At 38.5% G+C, this 16726-nt stretch overlaps 1 pseudogene; it reads left to right on the forward strand.

Moving 5' to 3' along the window:
- Positions 1-6948: 6948 nt before the first annotated feature.
- The window catches only part of LOC113060488 (E3 ubiquitin-protein ligase UBR1-like), a 36650-nt pseudogene continuing 26872 nt past the window's right edge, over positions 6949-16726 (forward strand).

Consider the following 16726-nt stretch of genomic DNA (forward strand, 5'->3'; position numbering starts at 1 on the left):
TTTTTGGCGGGAGCTGTTGCCATGGTGAATCGTAATATCGGTGCTCCATTGATAATCGCTTTTTATAGTTGCGGTGCACGTGCTTAACCCAGTCAATCGCGTTACAAGCTAGTTTTCCATGCCCAAAACATCACTGCCTACACCATTGAAGCCGTTATTCACATGTGTCGTATTTAACCTTATGTGTCGATGGAGGGTGGAGCTACAGTAGATTTGCACTTAGTAATAGCATATATTTAAGTATATATATATATATATATATATATATATATATATATATATATATATATATATATATATATATATATATATATATATATGTATATGTATATATATATATGTATATGTATATATATATATATATATATGTTAGTAACCCTAAAAAAAAAAAAACACTTGGTAAGAAGAGCATTTTTCCATCGTGCATCAATGAAGTGTTTAAAAAGGGGGAGAAGACCGAAAGAAACTCTGGGTTTACCAAAGAAAACCTGCTCCTGACCAGGTTAGGTTCATAGAGTAAGTTACCATGATAACTGACTCTGAGTATAAGTTAGCTCTCTTTCAGAAATGGGCTTGACTTACCCTGCTTTCTTTGGTTTGACAAACCTCCCATTCTGAAACAGAAAACCTAGAGTTTCCCTCATTTCAGGGTTAACATACTCAGGTTTTCACTTAACCTCCTTTGTGAAACATGCCCCTTGTGACGATCATGCACCAGAGAGACACAGGGAGAGCGAGAGATCCAATTGCAGGTATTTATTAAGTATAAGGGTAATCCAAATCTTGGTCGAACAAGCAGAGGTCAAAGCCAAACAGACAGTCCAAAAATAAACAAACAAATAAACAAGTAGGGAACAGGAAAGGGAACTCGGAAGACGATAGGTTAGGGTCAATCTCGGGAGACGAGAAGATGAAGGGGAATCTCGGAAGACGAGAAACTGGCAACACGAAGGGTAAGTACCTCATACAAACAACAGGGAAAGACTGGTATTTATAAGGAGGCTAATGACAGTAAAGTGACTGCACCTGGTGCAATTAACAGGAGTGCAATTACTGTGAAGACAGGACCAGACTAGAGGAATTCTAGTGCCTACAGTGAAGTGCCTAAGGGGAAGTGAGCCCACTAGTGGACACTCAGGGAAACAGAGACTAGACAGCTTGACATCACCCCCTCCTCCACGGAGCAGCTGCCAGATCCTCTACCCGAACCCAAGGGAAAACCAAAAACACAAAGAGACCAGGAGGGAGGTGGAGCGGCGGAGGACTAGGGGGAGGGACGGAGGGCCAGGTAAAATGGGGAAAACAGAGACAAGAGGACCGGGTAGAATGGGGAACACAGAGACAAGCGGACCAGGTAGAATGGGAAAACAGAGACAAGAGAAGTGCAACACAAAACAAGGAGTCCAGGAGGGTGGTGGACCAGCGGAGGTTCAGGGGGAGGGATGGAGGGCCAGCGCCCGGTTGCATGAAACTCCTTAAGCTAAGAAATCCCTTAGATATAAGGTTAAGGGCACCCTTAGTGAAACTTGGGTTGCAAGAAAAATCCCTAAGGGTTTCCTTAAGGAACTTGAGGCTGTTATTAAGTTTTTCCCCTTAATTATCTAAGTGTTCCCTTAAGCGTTGCTACAAAGTCCTTAGTGACCATTTCACCTTAATAAATTTAAGGGACCAAAACAGCTCCCTTAAGTCAACTTAAACTCAAAATACGATGGCTGATTTAGTGTTTATTGAAGAGGAGGAAATACCAAGGTGTGTTTTTAATGATCGTAATAATCCCTTGGAGACGATGAATGGTTGATGAAAGGCTGAAAAGTATTATTATTATTATTATTATTATTATAACCACTTACGAAAACAATAATTGCCTTTTCGTCGTCTGTCCAGTTTGGTTTGTTTTTTTGTTTTCTGTTATGTTTGTACTCTCCATATCAAAAATATATTAATACAAGTGTGATGAAGGCTTTTTAGGAAGGCGTTATGTTCTGTTTACTGTTAGAGGTAGTAACTATAGCAACCGCGGCGATCTTTGCCTTATGTTGCCAGAAACTACTGTGAAACGCTTAGTATAAACACTTAGGTAAGGGTGACAGTTAAGAGGTTTCTTGCAACGCTCTTAATGAAATCCCTTACCTCAGGGATTTTTTCTCCCTCAGGGAAACCCTCACTTAAGGAGTTTCATGCAACCGGGCACAAGTCCTTAGAGGGAAACAGAACGAAGACACAGACAAGAAACCCAGGAGGGTGGTGGACCGGCGGAGGATCAGGGGGAGGGACAGAGGGCCAGGTTCATAGGAGGAAACAGAAAGAAAGACACAGACAAGAAACCCAGGAGGGAGGTGGACCGGCGGAGGATCAGGGGGAGGGACGGAGGGCCAGGTCCTTAGGAGGAAACAGAAAGAAAGACACAGACAGAAGAACAACAAAAAATAAACACAAGTCCAAGAGGGACATCACGTGACGCCCACCAGGGCGGAGCAGAAGACCCCCATAACTGTGTTTTCGGGCCCAATGCCCCCCAGGGCGGAGCAGAAGACCACCACAACTATGTGGTCAGGGCAGAAGCCCCCCAGGGCTGAGCAGAAGACCACCACAACTGTGTGGTCAGGGCGGAAGCCCCCCAGGGTGGAGCAGAAGACCACCACAACCGTGTGGTCAGAATGGACGCCCCCCAGGGCGGAGCAGAAGACCACCAAAACCGTGTGGTCAGGGCAGAAGCCCCCCAGGGCGGAACAGAAGACCACCACATCCGTGTGTTCAAACCAGACGCCCCCCGGGCGGAGCAGAAGACCACCACATCCTTGTGGTCGAGGCAGACAGACCTCAGGGTGGACTCTGGAAGGTCAGTGGTGACTAACCCTGACTCTGGAAGGTCAACGGTTACTAGCCCTGACTCTGGAAGGTCAAAGGTGATTAACCCTGACCCTGGAAGGTCGACGGTGACTAACCCTGACTCTGGAGGGTCCATGAGCACCTGACTCGACTCTGGAGGGTCAACCGGAACCTGACTCGACTCTGGAAAGTCAACGGGCACCTGACTTGATTCTGGAGAATCAACTGGAACGTGACTTGACTCTGGAGGGTCAAAAGGAACCTGACTCGACTCTGGATAGTCAACTGGAACCTGACTCAACTCTGGAGGGTCAACTGGAATCTGACTCAACTCTGGAGGGACAACGGGAATATGACTCAACTCTGGAGGGTCAACCGGAACCTGACTCAACTCTGGAGGGTCAACGGGAATATGACTCGACTCTGGAAGGTCAAACAGAACCTGACTCAACTCTGGAGAGTCAATGGGAACCTGATTCAACTCAGGAAAACCCACTGTAGCTGCCATCCTTTGCAGTGGCTCCAGGCTGGCGGCCACCTTGTGCAGTGGCGCTGGGTTTGTGGCCATCTTGTACTGTGGTGTTGGCTCAGCAGACGTGACGTGAACAGTCTCTGGATCAGCAGATGTGACGTGAACACTCCTGGGAATCTCTAGGATCTTTGACAGCATGGAGAAATAATCCAAAAACGTCTCATCGGCCATCTTGGGCGTTGGTGCTGAGCCGGCGGCCATCTTGCACCGTGGCGCTGGGCTGGTGACCACCTTGTGCTGTGGCACTGTGCTGGCGTCCATCTTGCCTCATGGCGCTGGGCTGATGGTCATCTTGTGCAGTGTCGCTGGACCTGCGGCCATCATGGGCAGTGGTGCTGGGCCGGCGGCCATTCTGCACAGTGGCACTGAGCTGGCGGCCATCATGTGCTGTGGTGTTGGGCTGGCCTCCATCTTGCCTCATGGTGCTTGGTTGGCGGCCATCCTGTGCAATGGTGCTGGGTTGGCGGTCATTCTGCGCAGCGGCGCTGGGCTGGCGGCCATCTTGTGCAACGGCAGTATAAGGGTAATTCAAATCTTAGTCGAACAAGCATAGGTCAAAGCCAAACAGACAGTCCAAAAATAAACAAACAAATAAACAAGTAGGGAACAGGAAAGGGAACTCGGAAGACGAGAGGTTAGGGTCAGTCTCGGGAGACGAGAAGATGAAGGGGAATCTCGGAAGACGAGAAGATGAAGGGGAATCTCGGAAGACGAGAAGCTGGCAACACGAAGGGTAAGGACTCCATACAAACAACAGGGAAAGACTGGTATTTATAAGGAGGCTAATGACAATAAAGTGACTGCACCTGGTGCAATTAAAAGGAATGCAATTACTGTGAAGACAGGACCAGACTAGAGGAATTCTAGTGCCTACAGTGAAGTGCCTAAGGGGAAGTGAGCCCACTAGTGGACACCCAGGGAAACAGAGACTAGACAGCGTGACACCCCTGATCACCCTGTCGGGGTTCATTCTTAGATGACAACCTGCTGGATGTCGGACTTACACAATATCATCCTAACAATTTATCAGTCATGACTAAGCAGAAATAGATATATGCCAAATCTATAATATTATATAGGTTTATGTCAATCATGAGGAATTCTGAATGCCTTTCAACCATGCCTTGTGACTGTGATTAGATCAGTTAGGTTTATCCATTGTTTTCCATGGTTTTAGGCAATTCCTATGTAATTTCTGTGTAATGACAATAGTTTGTGAATATTTATTTTTATCAACAACACTCAGTGGGAGCAAAAATTGCCAGCATTGTCAACCGTGTTAATCCTTGTCATCTGTTGATGGGTAACACAGTTGACAGGTAACACAGTGGACATTTCAGCCTTTTTGGAGCCTTGTGCAAATTGCTGATCTTGGAATAGTTAGTATATTACCTTATTAACTTTTGTTTTTATGTTCTTTCTCTACATATCTGTATCTGATGCAAGTCCTCCAGAACAAGCCAAAACACAGTTAAGTCAATTAATCTACTCTATGTTCAGACAGACAATAATTTAGATAAGAATGTCTTCACATTTCTATCCAAAAAAGGAAAATACATTGAAAACCAGGGGTTTTATAGGGAACACAATTGACACTGATTTCACAGACATAGGCCTACACAAAATGGATGATTTAATGTATATGCATGAACAAAAAAAAAAAAAAAAAAAAAATATATATATATATATATATATATATATATATATAGTCAGGTCCATAAATATTGGGACATTGACACAATTCTAATCTTTTTGGCTCTATACACCACCACAATGGATTTGAAATGAAACGATCAAGATGTGCTTTAACTGCAGACTTTCAGCTTTAATTTGAGGGTATTTACATCTAAATCAGGTGAACGGTGTAGGAATTACAACAGGTTGTATATGTACATCCCACTTTTTAAGGGACCAAAAGTAATGGGACAGATTAACAATCAAAAATCAAACTTTCCTTTTTTAATACTTGTTTGCAAATCCTTTGCAGTCAATTACAGCCTGAAGTCTGGAGATCAATTAGACATTAGCGTACGCTGGGTTTCATCCCTGGTGATGCTCTGCCAGGCCTCTACTGCAACTGTCTTAAGTTCCTGCTTGTTCTTGGGGCATTTTCCCTTCAGTTTTGTCTTCAGCAAGTGAAATGCATGCTCAATCGGATTTAGGTCAGGTGATTGACTTGGCCATTGCATAACATTCCACTTCTTTCCCTTAAAAATCTCTTTAGCAGCAAATCAGTATATCTGAATTATAAATTATATAAAGGATATAAAGTGACTGAAGTAATGATGTAAAAAAATGTAATAAATTGCATTTTGAAATATATTCAAATAGAAAACAGCTATTTTAAAGAGGCTAGTAAAAATATTTAAAAATGTCAATGCTTTGCAGTACTTGGATCAAATGCAGGCTTGTGAACAGAAGAGACTTCTTAAAACAACATTAACAAGCTTACTTTTCAAAAACTTTTGATTGGCAGTGGATACTGTAGGCAACTTTATTTTTTTCTCTAATTTCTAGCTTTTAATTGGCTTAGAAATCTGTAACTGCTGGACAATAACAAATAATAATGCTTTGTTTATATACTACAAACACTTTTTTTTTTTTATCACATAATAAGGCAGATTAGTTTATATACTGTAATAAATCTTTGCGCGAGAGCGCCCTCCGGCTTCGAGTATGAATGAAACACACACTGCAGGAGAGTTTAGCGCTCCTTGATGTTCATTTCGCCTTCTCGGTCCCAAAAATAACATATTTGTCCGAACAAGTGAGGGGGACTAATTTTCCTGATGATAAAAGTGGGTAAATCTACACCCCTGATTTATTTACTTATTTATTTATTTATCTGACCCTGTCTGTCACTGACGTTGTATTGAATAATGTGTTTAAAGTATTTCTGTGGCGTTTACTGTGGGTTCATTTGAATAAGAAATGCTCTCATTTTAATCCAAAAGAATAATAATAATAATAATAATAATAATAATAATAATAATAATAATAATAATAATAATAATAATAATAATAATAATAATAATAATAATAATGATAATACAGTTATTTTCCTCCAGAGGGCGCTGCAGGGCTAAAAATTATAAATATATAGTTTACTCAAAATAAACATTCTGGAATAATTTAATTACTCCTGAAGATCCCTAACATATCACAACAATAGGGTACGTCTAAAACGTGATTATTAATTAATTAATTGGTATTTCTTTATAAATTGAAAGTTAATTTAAAGTTAATCTCAGTTGGTAATTGATTACTTGATAAGGAACTCTCTCTCTCTCTCTCGCCTAAATTCGCTATTACTTGTTTAATCATAGTTAATCTTGTTTCCGAAGTAGCTGAAGTGATGTAATTGCTGCTCTTTTGTCCTCCATTACTTATTTAAAGGTTCAAATTATGAAAGGACCTCGATTCAATAACATAAAACTTTTTTGTTGTTTTATATAGTTGGCTTTTAACTCACTTCCTTTTATGGCCTTTTATTTATTGTGTTATGTAATGTATATGTATATGCACATGCTTTTACAATTTGCCAACTATCTGTAATTCCATTTATTTGAGTCCACCCGAAAGACTTTTAAACTGTTGCAAATCCGTCCTTGCTGTGTTGTTGTAGTGACGCTTGCTTTACGGCATTTGGATGATGGCGGAGTCGCTGAACGGTGTACAGTTATGCACGGTAATTATTTGGCTTTTAACAACTTCACACATAAATCCAGTCGCATGTCAGTTGCATGTGATGGTCGCATAAGTATGCGCATGCAGTATATTATGATTTAAGCAGGTTAAGGTATATGCTGTATATGCGTGGTAACGTTAGTCCTTTCAGTTCTATGTTATCTACGATTTGATTTAATGATGAGCATATTGCTAAGAGCCTAAATGTTTACATGATTGTTAACATCTGACATGTGCACACGAGCAGATTTAACACCCGCTTTAACTGCTTTTTATTCTACATCATTGAGCATTTAATAGCATTTAACGTAAGTTAGTACGCTGTGTTTTCTCCAAAGTTACTTAAAACGAGCATTTTATGCATAATTTCTAGCTGATGCTTTTGAAAGTTTCGTTTGTTTACGCAAAATGCAAAATCTTCCATCTTTCATTTTCTTTTTCTTTGAATCTTTGAGAGACAACATTTCACCAGATGTTTTATTTTCTTTTGGACCTTTTAATGCAGCCTCTTTGTACATATATTTTAAGTATACAAATACAGAATAGACAGTATTTATTATTTATTAGCTATTACAGAATGTAGTCTTGTATAACCAAATGTAGTGTTTAACCTTAATTGTTTATGCTTCTTTTTTTTTTTCCTTCTTCATTTTTATTCTTACACTTTTTAGAAAAGTTTGATTGTGAAAGATGAGCAAGATTTTAAACGCTAGTCTTAATGTTAGATTTGCATTTTCACAGACATTTGAGGGATGGAAATGTTTTTCTCATGATTTTTCAACCTTAAAATAGATTTCCACATCTCTCTGAAGTGAGATCTGGCAGTGTCGGTGAAATTGATGTCCTCCTATTGATATTCTGAGACAGGACATGAATCTGCTTTCATAATGTAGCCCTGCCATAGTTGCCTGTTTAATTCCAAATATTGCATTGTATAACACAGCCTAATTCATTATTAGTCAGTTGACTGACTCTTTGACCAATCTAGCTGCAGTCGGAGGATGTAGAATTTATTTCAAAGTAACACATTTGGTTTTATTAGCATGAACAGGTGTGCAGCATGGGATCAAATATGCTTGCTATAGGGGTCAAAGGCCGTTTATTAGATGGTTTTTCTGTGCATTGAGAAGCTCTGAAACTTCTTTTTTTGATTGATGCAATGCATTACATTGCTCTTAGTGTACATTTATTTTGCGCATCGATAAACAAAAACTCTAGCTTCAGTAGTAGGAGCCTGAAATGTCTTCTAGACCTTATATGCTGAGAAGATCCTGAATATTGACCAAACATAGCATGTTTCTTCACCATGATGTGCCATTTCCTGTAAATTAATATTTTTAACCACCAACATTTACATGCATAATAGTTGCTCACTTATTATTATTTTAATAATAATAATACTAATAATAATACATCTTAAAATGCTATATTAATATTCAATTATGAATGTAATTTAAATTAAATGACTTCCCCACCTCCCCCACGCCATTAGCAGTAATCAAAATTTTCAAAAAAATAAATGTAATTGGAGGAATACGGAGGATAAGAATTACTGAAAAGATCAGGCTCAGCATACAGTAGGCTAATTGTTGCCAAAAATAAATAAATCTCGTTAGACTAGTTGCCAGCAGGTTTGATCTTGAAATGCAGGGTTCAAAGTGAGAATTTTTATTGGCTGCTTCATGTGCTTTATGTTACTAGTCACTTATTTAATTGTAATTGCACTGAATGGAAACTAAAGTTTTCTTACAAACAAAAAGCACTATAAAAGTAAACAAAAAAATAAAAAAAATATTCCATATTACCCTTTAATGTGTTTGATTAGTTTGTTATATAATGCTCTGTCTCTTTTGCCACCAGAAATGGCAGGATGCTTCAAACAGAGAGGCTGCCATACTCTGCTATATGGGGGAGCAGGTCCCCCTTATTTACTGCCTGGAGGCGGAGCCACAACAAGGGGAGGAGGAGCAAAAGGTTGAGGAACGCCTCTTGTGTCCTCTGGAGTGCTTCCTTTTTGGGGAGGACCCCTGTGTCGGGCTGGAGAAGCTACAGCAACACAGCGGCTGCTCATCAGCTCAGCAGTGTGGACGTGTCTTTAAAGAGGGCGAGACCGTCTACTCCTGCAGGTTAGACCTGAGCCCCTTTGAGAATATATACGGACACCATCAACTCCTATACAAGCTTGTAAAGAGTACATCAGCTAGACTGATTGAGGAGCCAGCATCTCATCGTGCATTGTTCATTGGACAGCCTTGTGAATGGAGAATGCACATTTTATTTATTTAAAATTATATGGTCAAACAAACAAACAAACAAATAAATAAGTGCATGAATGAATGTATAAATAAATATTATTAAAATGTAAAGTTTTGTCATTTAGGAATTAATAGTGTGTGTGTGTATGTATGTGTGTGTGTGTATATATATATATATATATATATATACACACACACACGTCATTTTCCATGTATAGCATAATTTTAAGGACTTAATTTACTTAACTATTATTATAAAATTCAGAAAATAGTAATAATAAAGAATGAGTAGGTGTGTCCAAATCTGATTTGATTTATTTAGTTAGTTACTTATTTTTTTATTTTTATGTATTGACTACAAGTCTATATAAGCACATTCAAAGCCCTACGTCTATGGAGCTCTTATGCTGAACTCATTAGGATCTCTGCTAGCTGTGCTAGCATCTATTGCTTTTTTTTTTTTGTCTTGATGTGTCCTTGTATGTATATTTCCAGGGATTGTGCAATAGATCCCACCTGTGTACTTTGCATAGAATGCTTCCAGAAGAGTGTGCACAAAAGTCATCGCTACAAGGTACATGCACTCGTACTAATAATTATTATACATTTTTAAATTATTTTTAAAATTCCCCGCCAAATCTCAATCCTGTTCTCTTTTTTTAATTTTTTAAAATTAAATGTATTATAAATGACCTCCATCTAAAGTTTTATTTTTATTATTATATATTATTATTATTATTTTCCTATTATAATTGTTATTTCCATTGCCACTGCAGATGCATGCCTCGGCAGGAGGAGGTTTCTGTGACTGTGGAGACTTGGAGGCCTGGAAGACTGGACCCTGCTGCTCCCAACACGACCCTGGCACTTCAGTTAATATGGAAACGGTACAGTTTATTTTCTTGAAGCTTGTTGATGTTGATCTTTTTTCTGTGAACACTATTGTTGAACTAACTTCCTGCCTTGAGGTCAGAGGAGCCGTTCTGTCCGCACGTTTGCTAACCCAAACCCTCCTTCTGTGGGAAAACACAAAGTGTGTGGGAAAGTGATGCAAAACCAGCTGGAATAAAAGCAGCGAGTGGAAGAAAAAGTTAAGTCGTTAGTCAGAGGGTTTATTGTACAAGGAAACGAATTGAAATAGTTAGAATGAAAGTGAAAGACTATCAGTTGTAGATTTTTTGTGTTTAATGGCATAATAATTCATCTAAATCCCTGGGTTTCATAAACTACTGTTATCAGCTGTATTCATCACTGTTTTCTTGCTGTATGCCTACATTTTGGCCTGCGAAGCAGATGGTAGCTGATAACTCAATAGATCCACCATGATAAGATCAGGCTCCAGATCCACACTCACTCATGGCCACTTTGTTGGAAAACAGCAGGTGCCTTTTCGTGCTTGACACCCTCTGGCGAGATCTAAACATACATGAAATAAACACGACAGATGGACATTTAAACCAAATCAGCAAACATCATATGTTGCTCAAAGGGCCTGTTCTGTTGTGTTGTGTGTTTTGTTATCTGCTTGGTGCTTGTACAGTCAAATTATGTTGAGCTGTGAGCTCTTTCGGTGGCTAGTTACTATTTTTGGTGTGACTGCATTTTAGGAGATGTTCTAGATCGTGATCTTCTGGAGGATTTGAGGATATTTAAAAAGTGACTGCAGTAGAACTTTGGTTGAGCCTGATTGAGTCAGATAACAGGCAGATATACATGAGAATAAACAGCAGTTTATGTGACATTGTGTATTTGTGGTCTTCTCCTTGCAAGCCTGCTATCCCTAAAATAATAATAAAGCCATTTCAAGAATGTTAATTTTGGGAATTAATTATTCCTTTATATTAGGGTTGTGACGGTGAGGAAATTTTCCCACCGGTTAATCGACGTGCAACTACACCGGTAATACCGGTAAAACCCCGGAAGCAGGGCGTTTCCTTTTTTCCTCGCTTTTCTTTCTTTCACTTTTAAATAGTTTGTTAAAATTAATAGATTGTTATTTGTTATTTGCGCATTTTGCTTTCACTTAGCGGCAAATAGCTTCAATTTTGCATAAAGCAATTGTTCGTTTTTAGTTTGTTAGAATTTTCCCTCTTTTCCTTGCTTTTAAATTGCTTAAAAGAGATGTGCGCATTTTACTTACACTTTTGAATTACTGGCTGTTCAGCGTAAATTGCTTGAATACAACAACAAAATACAACATCGAACTTACTTATTATCAACCTATTTATAAAACATTTATTAACAAAACAAATAAAAATACACGATGGATATAGGGCAGGCTATATGCCTAATATAAAATAACAAATAATTTACATAAAATATAAATAGGTATAAAAACTGGAAGTAAACATATATAATAATAACCAAATAAATAAGAAACGTGGAACATTTATTAACAAAACGAATAAGAAAGCTTGGAGGCCATTGGCCTACACCGTGATGTCATATACAATAAATAAATGACACAAAGTTTAAATAAAGTAAAAATCAGCAAACAATATGGAAGCAATTAAATAAGAAACAAATGTTTAAAAAAAACTTCCAAAATCACTTTAGATAAACGGCAAAAGTCAACAGGCTTTTCAAAATACAATTTCCAAACACGCGTTTTTGGTCTGTGCCGCGGTGGACAAGTGCCGTGCCCGATGTTGTGGCTTAACGCTGGTGTCACGGTCAACACTGTCTATCATGGCAAGCCTACTTTATTATCCTCACATCATTTGTTGTTTCAGCCCCTTTTGACTTTTATTTTTGGTTACACTTTATTTAAAGTTGCCCTTTTTACAGTGTAATTATACATATAAGTACCGAGTAATATTAATTAACTATACTTAATATAATATAATTAAGATTAGGGTTACTTGCATGTAATTATGCATAATTCATTGTTATTATAATAGCAAGTAGATGAAACCTGTGTAAAAAGGACACCTTAAAATAAAGTGTTACCTTATTTATTTTCTGGAGCTGTATAGCTCTATAACAGAAATAAAGGTATTATAAAATATATAAAAGTAAAACACATGACGCGTACAGTATATTGCACATTAGCTCAAGTCATATGAGGAAAAGACCACAGTTTAAATGATTATTCACAGAAAATCTGCTCATCTACTGTAGCTATTTAAATTTCATACACAAGCACATATACAATATTTCAAAAGTATGATGTCAGTCAAATCTGGTCTTAAAATCTGGGAACTTATAATATTCACTGACATCAAACCTAATGCAGACTGCAGTCTATCTTGATTATTCATTTGTTTTGCTTTTATGTTGTTGTTGTCGTTATCATTTAATAATAATAATAATAATAATAATAATAATAATAGTAGTATACGTAGTGTTGTTGTTATTATTATTATTATTATTATTATTATTATTATTATTATTATTATTATTATAACCCTCAGTTTCAGTGCTTAACAGCTCCAGTCCCCTTTTACTTCCACTATATAGAAATTAGCAGCCTGGACATTTCATTAAATATCTATTTTGGGTGAATTAATAAATACAATTTATTCAAGTAAAATTCTGTGAACAACTAAAAACTAAGTGGCTCTCGGTTTCAACTGCTGTTGTGTGTGTCATAGGATGAGTGTGTGATGGACCCAGGCCTTCGGGAAAGGGCTCAGATGCTGTTCCACCTGCTGCTGCGGTACACAACAGACATGCTGGTTTGGGAAGAAACCAACGAACTATCAGAAGAGCTGAAGCCAAAGTGAGATCTGCAGTTACTAAAGCCGCAAGCTGGAAAAAGTCCAATATAGGATTCATCCTTCATTTAAAAAACATAAACGTTGTTTAATATTGTTTTTAGAGTGAAGCAAGACACCTACTTCTGTGTGCTCTACAACGATGAACACCACTCATATGACCACGTCATCTACACACTTCAGCGCGCGATCGCCTGTGACCAGAATCAGGCCCAAATCTACACTGCTCTTATTGACAAGGAAGTGAGTATTCTGAGCATCAGCTTTCCACATAGTCTTACATGTTCAACATATAGCCTTTTCATTTGTTGTGTTTTCATGATTTCAGGGGCGGAAAGCCGTGAAGAGAGGTACTCTCGGATCCTGCCAGCAAGCCAAGGACAATATCAGGGTAAATATACTTGGTACACTCTTAAAACACTTTTTTTTTTTTTTTTATGTAAGGTGTATGTAGATGACTTATTTAACCATCTTTGTATGTCCCCTGCAGCGTAACTCGGAGCACATTATCCAGAAACCGTTGCGGGTGGAGATTCTTCACACTGCTGTAATGGCTCATCAGACCTTTGCCCTCAGACTTGGTGCATGGTTCCAAAAGATCTTTGGCTACTCAGGTAAATGATTAGGAGCAGAAAGTGAACCGAGATCTGGTGAATCGGTTGCATTTTTTAAAACAATTGTTTATTTAATGAAAATAGAAACTAAAATAGCTCTCCTGAAACTCTAGTGCAAACATATTTACAGTCTAATACCATTCTGATATGGTCCTTGGTTATTATTGATGCTCAATTAGTAGTAACGGTTCTTCTTATTATCAATATTGCAAAAAGATTTGCTGCTTACTGTTTTTCATTATCAAAATTATCAAAAATCAACCCTCTTCATTGTGAGTAAATCACTCGCATATTGAACCAAATCTTCACTCTGTACAACTATGCCTAACATGAGCCATTGGCTAATTCTTAGATTTTACTCACCAGTGTCAGAGATGGAGGCTAAGTATAAGTTTAGCACAGGTATGTTTTCACTCGCCAAACACTCTGACTGAGTGCTTGTAAGTTTCACACTCGGTCAAGTGATCTGTACTACTTTTTCAATTAATCTAACAGGGCTGCGCCGATCGTTATGCGCATCTCGTCAGAGAAACTGCGCAAATCCACGTTCATTTTCAGCGTTTATTTGCGCATCTTCTCAGTTAACAACGGCTCTGTGTAGTAACAGCTGCTCTATGTGAAATCACGCACCTGATGGAATTAACCGCTGATTAGAAAACCGGCTTTACTGACGAGATGCGCATTAACGATCGGCCATCTAATGGATGGGTAGTGTACCTGTATTTGACGCACCGTAAACCTGCCGTCGCTTTGCGGAGAGCACTTTTTCTCACACATGCAAAGAAAGAAAGAAATTGTATGCGTCATTGCTGAATAAAGGTGCGTTTCTTGCATATGTGTGTGTGTTATATATATATAACACACACACATGTATCGTACCCCAAACTTTTGGAAGTTGGAATTGGAAGTTCTCTTTTTCCAGCAAAGCAATAAATTACACATTAAAATGGCTACTTCTAATTGCAATAATATTTCACAATATTGCTGTTTTTACTGATCAAATAAAAACATTGTTGGTGAACATAAGAAGGCGTCTTATACAGCTTTTTTTATTATTATTCTCCTTTTCCTTTCCAATTATCAATTGGAAAGGATCCTTATCAATTTTAACTTTTGACCAGTAGTGTGTGTATATATAATAATTCTGAGGTTTTGTGCTTATCATTGGTTCTGTAGTTGGCCTCAGGGAGGTGTTCTGTCAGGTGGCTTTGGAGCCGGCCGCTGACAACAATAACCCCTGCCTGATCAGTCGACTCATGCTGCACGACGCCAAACTTTATAAAGGTCAATCTTTCAACCTCTGTCATTAAATGATTCACTTTTAATACCATGCAGACATTTCAAATCCGGTGAGATATTCTAAGTGCTATATCTAAACCTGATTTCCTGTAACTTCCTCAGGAGCCCGCAAGGTTGTGCACGAGTTAATTTTTAGTAGTTTGCTGATGGACACCGAATATAAGAGGCAGTTTGCCATGAAATTCACAGAGGTACAATTTCACAGCTGCATATCATTTCACATATGTATCATTTGAATGTTAAAGATGTTACATGCTTAGAATGAGTACAGTTAGCTGAGATGAGCTCTATCTCATTTCAGCACTACAAGCAACTTCAGGAAGACTTTATCTGCGATGACCATCAAAGGAACATCTCAATCACAGCCTTGTCTGTGCAGATCTTCACTGTTCCCACTTTGGTATGATGGACAGCTTGCAGAATTGACATCAAACATGTTTCTGTATCTTTTATCATCTCTATCTGAACCTAATTTTTAACTCATACTCTTGGCAGTCAGATACTGTTCCCTTTAATTATTAGTTCTCTAATTTGAAAAAATAAATAAAATAAATGACAGTTCCTTTTCAAGTTTTGTTTACAAGTAATTACAAGAAATGTTGTATGTGTCAGCATTCAGCATGTGAGAATGCAGCACATATTTTATACATTATGAACTGAATTCTGGCACATTTTGGAATAGGACAATTTTTCTACCTTAAAGCATTTGTACTTTTATACTGTATAGCATAAGTTACTAAATGACTTTACCGTACTGTAGCTACTTGTTCTTGATGATTTAAAGCGTCCCAATCTCTGACCTTTAAAGAGACAGTTCATCCAAAAGGGAAAATTCGGTCGTCATTTATGTCATGTCAAATATATATTTTCTTTCAGTGGCGCACTTCTTTCTGTGTCCTGAAAGTGCCAGCATTCGTTCATTGCAATGGCATGAAAAATAGCCACAATATACAAAAGAACACTAGTCATAATATCTCCCTTTATTTTCCATGAAAGAAAGAGGGTCATACAAATTGGAGCGATATGACGCAAGTAAATGATGGGAAGTAACCCTTAAATTCAATGTAAGGGTCAATTTAAAGCTTTCCACCTCTTTTTTTTTTTCTCAGGCCAGGCAGTTGATAGAGGAGGGCAGTGTCATCAAGGACATTGTAGACACTGTAATGGATATGATGAGGGAACATCTGGACAGCAACCAACGCTTCCACTTCCAGGGCCACAACCCCGACAAGTTCTTCCGGGTTCAAGTTATCTTCCATGACCTCAGGTCTACACACAACCCTCGAATTATGGAAAATAACTACTGTTTATTTTTATCAGTGAGTCTCAATGTAGATTGGGTTTACTTTGATGTTATCAGGTACATTTTAATCAGTAAGCCCTCTGTGTGGACTGAGACGTTGAGGGAGAAGTTCCTTGAAGGTTTACATGTCTTTCTTCGCTTCTTATGTTGTATGCAGGTAATGTTTTCTCTTGTCAAAAGGATTTTAATTTGGTCTGATCTGTAGCCTAATTGAGTGTCCTTCTTTGATGGCAGGGGATGGAAGAGGTGAAGAGGCAGCTTGGTCAGCACGTGGAGGTGGAGCCCGAGTGGGAGGCAGGGTTTAGCCTCCAGATGCAGCTGCGCTATATTCTCGCCATGTTTCAGGACTGGTGCTCTTCTGACGTGAGTCATGGCTTGGCAGGGACATTGCTTTTTGGGGTTAAATGGCGCCCTTTATCTTACAGACCCGGTTTAGTTCTCTAAGTTACATCTTGATTTCAAAATATCCCAAATTGAGTGTTTTAGCAAGT

The sequence above is a fragment of the Carassius auratus genome, chromosome 42 (genome assembly GCF_003368295.1).
Source record: "Carassius auratus strain Wakin chromosome 42, ASM336829v1, whole genome shotgun sequence".
Taxonomy (NCBI): domain Eukaryota; kingdom Metazoa; phylum Chordata; class Actinopteri; order Cypriniformes; family Cyprinidae; genus Carassius; species Carassius auratus.